Source organism: Arachis stenosperma, chromosome 3 (assembly GCF_014773155.1).
Source record: "Arachis stenosperma cultivar V10309 chromosome 3, arast.V10309.gnm1.PFL2, whole genome shotgun sequence".
NCBI lineage: Eukaryota > Viridiplantae > Streptophyta > Magnoliopsida > Fabales > Fabaceae > Arachis > Arachis stenosperma.
In genome coordinates, this window is record NC_080379.1 from 31,051,945 (window position 1) to 31,057,643 (window position 5,699).

A 5,699-nucleotide genomic window follows, 5' to 3' on the forward strand; every position below is an offset into this window, starting at 1 on the left:
TAGTTAGAAATTCAATAAAAGAAAATCCTCAACATTCTATCCAATTTTCCGATGTAACAAAAGAGGAAATCATCAACCCCACTTGTTCATTGCAACAAGAGGGGGAATCCTCAACCTTACTTGTCTATATGTGGGTGGGGCAAAGCCACCATCCTCACCGTGGGCGAGATGAACAACCATCCCTACAACATCAATAACACAAGCGGGAAAAATCCACGTCCTTTCCAATTCAGTTATCATATCACATTTATAGTTATTTTGATCATAATCCTCTCAACCAAAACCATTATCCTAATAATAATCATAATCAATATCATTATTAACCATATCATCATCGCTTCCATATATCTAAACTTAATCTCATCTCTCATCATAAGCCTTATATGAATCTCACTTTTGTCATAAGCCTCGAATTGAAATCTCATTTCTCGTCAATAACCTCATAACAAACATAATTCACATCATAACCGTTAACACACTTCCACTTCCTACTCCATGCTTTAAGTTTCACTGGGTTAGGCTTCAGCCGTTACATACAACTTGCGGGTGAGGTGTCAAATATAATACTCTAGACTCGAGGTCAAGGTTGTAAACTAACTCAAATACAATATAATCATCTGTAGACAACCTCTATCTAAATTAAACACATCATCTTTTCCTCATTCAATCTCATAACAACATTATTTAATTATTCACCTTATAGGCTAACAAAACCAAGCTTTCATAATCCTTAAGTTCAACCAACATTCGCAATAACACTTCTTAGACCTTTTTCTTCTGCAACCAATATCCATCAAACTTCATCTATCTTCAAGCCTAAACCATATCTATCTTTCCTAACACCCAACAAGTCATCAAACACCTAATTTTCATCTTAACCATCACATGACTTTCTTTCACCTAAAATCACATAATTTGTCATCATATTCCTTAAAATAACTCTTTTTCTCTCAACTCTTATGTTTAATTCAATTAAAACCTAAAATTCACTCTTCCTATTCCCAATCCCTTAAGTTAATAAGTAATAACTTATTTTAAATTTTTATTTAATTCATTAAATATCTTTCCAAGTTAACTTTAACTACTTATTCACTCTTTTCATTGTTAATCAAAATCAAATAAGTCAAATCAAAAACCAATTCCGTTCAAGTCTTACAAAAATTTTGGCAAAACCTCCCCTAAAACTTAGGCTTTTTCACTCTTCAAAGGTTTCATCCAAACCAGAATATCTCCAACCCTTATCAAATGTTGTAAAGAATCAAACAGTTTCTCAGTATAAATATTATTATTGGTTTGTTATCTTTAATTGTCATTAAGTTATTAAATTTTCACACATTAGGGCAACAAATAATTTGTCCAAGTTCTAATCCACCCACCAAGAGGCTTCAAGCATTATTACTAATTAATTTTATTATTATTAGAGCTATTAATCTCTTTTCAATCTATTATCAATTTTAATCAATTACGTAAAAAAAATCTTAAATGATCAAAATTGAATTAATCAAACTTTCTCTCACGCGTGTCACTCCCTCTCACTCTTCCTCTTTCATTTGATGGTGATGGCGACGATGGCACCCTGGCCTGCCAGCACCGTCTCCCTCTCATCTCTGTTCTTCTTCCTTCGCCTTCTCTTCTGATATGTGTGTGTGTTACGACGGTTGAGTTAGAGATGTGGGGGGGGGTTGTATGTGTGTATGTCAATTAGGGTTAGAGTTTTTAGAATTAGGTAAAAAGAGTAAGGCTAGAATAAGTATTTTGATAAAATTGGAGAATAGAGTAGTAATTTAAAACTAAATTTAACCCAATAAAATTTTTCAAGAACATTATTTGTTTATCAACTTACTAATTGATTTTCAAATAAGAACTCTAATTTAAAATTAGACATAATATAATTAATTTTTTTAGTTCATAAAATTAAAGTATTAAATCCTAAATCTCAATTATTCAAATTAAATTAACAAATTCTCATTATTTTTTAATTATTAAAATTTTAAATTTTAATTAAGGAAATACCCAAATTATTAATTTCAATTAAGAAAAATATCTAATTAAATAATAAGATTCTTAATAAATTTAAACTCATTATCATAAAAATTAATTTAAATACCCTCAATAATAAAAAATAATTTCTATAATAAAAAGTTTAATTTAATAAAATAAAATGTAATTTATTCATAATTAAATTTTTCGAAAATAAGAGATGTTACAATATTTAAATTAGTTTTTATAATAAAAAGCTCAATTTAATAAAATAAAACATAACTTATTCATAATTAAATTGGTCGGTCCAATTCAGTTCTGATAACTATGGTATCAAGACTTTCCAGCACTCGAAGCTGTTAGCATTGATGGAAAACATTTATATGGCAAATATAAAGATACATTGCTTTTGGCAATTGCGCAAGATGAAAACTCGAACTTCAACCTAGTGGCTTTTGCACTTGGTGAGAGAGAAAATGCGGAGTCCTGATCCTTTTTCCTATCCAAGTTTTGCCATAACATGATCCCACAGTAGGGTATTCTTGTTATGTCTAATAGGCACAACACGATCAAGGTTTCTTTGGAGGCCCCTAATGGTGGTTGGCTCCCTCCAAGTGTGTATCGCGCATTTTTTATTCTCAAGTTGTAGCAACCTTTGCTTTGAGTTTCAATGGTAGGGATGCAACAAGGCTTCTTGTCAATTATGTGTATGCTGATGCCTAAGCATCTTTAGTTATTTTTAAATTTTTTTGAATATTTTTTTTAGGATTGAATCAAAGTTCTTATGTTTTTAGTGAATTTTTTAAGACTAATCGTATGTTTGGAGTTGTTTTAGAATGATTGTGTTTTCAGTATATGTTTAGGGAAATCAAGATAAAATTTATAAGAAAACATAAGTGCACTTCCAGGGAAGAAACACAAAGTTGGCACCAGGCTTCAAGATGCCAAGCCAAGCGCCAGCATAGGGAAGCCCAGTGCCAGGAATAGGCGCCCAACTCCAAGCACAGGCGCCCAGCGTCCGATCTCTAAGACGAGCGCCCAAACATCCAAGCCTGATGCCTAACTCCATACCGCAAAGTCCGGCGCCTTTGTGCCCTAAGAAGGCTAAAATAGGCTAGCGCCCAACTTTGAGAAGTGGCGCCCAGTGCCATCCAACTTCAATGTATTAGGTGCCTAGCGCCCAATTCCAAAGCCCGCTTCAACTGATTTTTCAACTCACAGTGGTCCAGAATTCATCAAAGCCTAGTGCCATTGGATCAAGCTCAATGTCAAACCTATAGTCCACTCCCAGGAAGCTCTAAATTCAACCGAAGATTCAAGATTCAAATGATTAGGTAGCATTAACTTCTTCTATAAAGATAATATTTGGTTGTTAGGATTTAGTTTTAGGTTAGATTGAATTATTGTTTTGAATTTGAATACATTGTTATCTTATTCTTCAGAGATAAGAGATGAGATTAGTTTTTAAATTTCAAAAGTTAGGAAGATAGAATATAAATAAGTGAAAAATGTTGACAGAGAGTATCGAATAATAACTGGATTCAACCAGTACCTCATTAGTTTTACATTGTTTTCTTTTCTACCATGTGTAACTAAACCTCTTTTGTTAAAGGTTGGGAGCTCTGTTTGATTTTATGGATAGTAATGTAAATGTTTTCTTTATTTTAATTCATGCTTTTCTACTTTTCAAGATTCAGTCTCGTTCTTCATCTTTAATGGTTAGAAGTATTCAACAATTTAATATCGGAATTATCTTGAAACTCTTTCTCATGGTTTTCAACTTGACTATGAATAGTATTTTGAAAGTTGTGTGGCTTTAAATTGAAACAGTGTTTAAATTCTTCTCTTGATTAGTTGACCAAGAAATTAACGATTAATTAAGTTAAGAGAAATTAAATTACCAAGGAATTGAAATTTGGTTAATAAAGATCTGTTGTGAAAATATTTTTGCATGAGTCAAAGTAGGAAAATATAAGCATTACTTCTTCTAAAAGTTAAACATATCTGAAGCCTTTGACATTTCATTCTCTGATTACTTCTCCAAAGTTTATAAGCAATCATTCATTCACATACCCACTCTTCTTCATTGTTTTTGCTTCTACTTCAAGATTTACAATCCTCTTGCCAAGGTTTGATTTATCTAATTAGAGATTCAATTAGATGTTGCTTGATTCAATCTGTTAATCCTCGTGGGAATGATATCCACTCACCGTGGTATTACTTGGAGCGATTTGGTGCACTGACTAACATCCGAGTGTATCAATTTTTCTCATCAAGATTTTTGCACCATTACCAGAAATTAATTGAGATTGACAACATACGTTTGGTCGAATCACTAAATTAGATCTTGTCAATTTTTGTTTTATTTTCTTTCTATTATTCTGTTTAATCATTATTTTCTTCTTTACTCTTCTTCTTCATTTCACATGGTACATTTGATTTCTTGTTATTTTTTGTAGATGTAAGGGAAAAGAATCAAGAGCTAGGAGAGAAGAGGTAGAAAGAATGTCAGAGGAGAATAATAATGTGAGAAGGACCCTTGGTGATTACACCATGCTTACCACTAATAGCTACGAAAGTAGCATAGTGAGGCCCATGGTTCAAGAAAATAACTTTGAACTAAAACCATGACTAATCCAATTGTATAGCAAGACCAATTCAGTGGTAGTCCACAAGAGAATCCGAACATATACATAGCTAGTTTTCTGCAGCTATGTGACACAGTGAAGAGTAATGGAGTAAGCCCTGAAGCCATCCAACTAAGGCTATTCCCATGCTTTTTAAGAAATAGAGGCACACAATAGCTCTAAGCTCAACCCTTGGAAAACATTACTTCTTGGGAGGATTTAGTTAACAAATTTCTAACTAAGTACTTCTCTCCCCAAAAGTTCGCTCGGTTGAGGAATGAAATTAATTCCTTTTCCCAAAAGGAGGGCGAATCACTCTATGAAGTTTGGGAAAGGTATAAAGAGATGTTCAAAAAATGTCCACACTATGCCTTTCTTGAGTGGCTTCAAACCTAAACCTTTTATGATGGGGTCTCTCAAACCTCAAGAATGATGATTGATTCACTGGCTAGAGGTTCTTTACATCAAAAGACACCTGAAGAGGCATTGAAATTGATGGAAACAGTAGCAGCTATTAATTTCTTCATGTATTCATCCGAAAGATCCTCTATAAAAGGTGTGATGGCATTAGAAATCATGGATGCAATTCTAGTTAAAAATAAAATCATGACCCAACAACTTTTCTCTCTTACAAAATAACTCGAACATAGGCAAGTTTCAGCCATTGGAACTCAAGCCTAATGTGACATGTGTGGAAGAACACATCCGAGTGAGGAGTGTGAATTAAGCAAGAAAGATCTTTCATTCACTAAGAAAGTAAATTTCATGGGACATTCCTCAAGGCCAAAGAACATTCCGTTATAAAAAACTTATAATCCCGACTGGAGGAATCATCCCAATTTTAGTTGCCATATCAACAGCAAGCCAACCATCAAAAACCATCATCTCCTGAGCTTGCCATTGAGAAACTTTCTCAATCCACTATCTCCTTCATGCAACAAATCCAAAGCTTCTTGTAAGAAACAAGAGCAAATTTCAAAAATCAAGAAGCTTCCATCAGAAACTTAGAAGTTCAAGTGGGGTAAATTGCCAAGCAATTGATAGAGAAGCTTGCAAATTCCTTTCATAGGGACACAATACCAAATCTTAGAG

At 33.2% G+C, this 5,699-nt stretch overlaps 1 non-coding gene across 1 annotated transcript; it reads right to left on the reverse strand.

The window, feature by feature from the left end:
• Positions 1 to 4,874: 4,874 nt before the first annotated feature.
• LOC130971021 (small nucleolar RNA R71) lies at positions 4,875 to 4,981 on the reverse strand. Its single transcript, XR_009082260.1, has one exon. It is a non-coding gene; the product is annotated as a small nucleolar RNA R71 (small nucleolar RNA).
• Between the last annotated feature and the right edge of the window lie 718 nt (positions 4,982 to 5,699).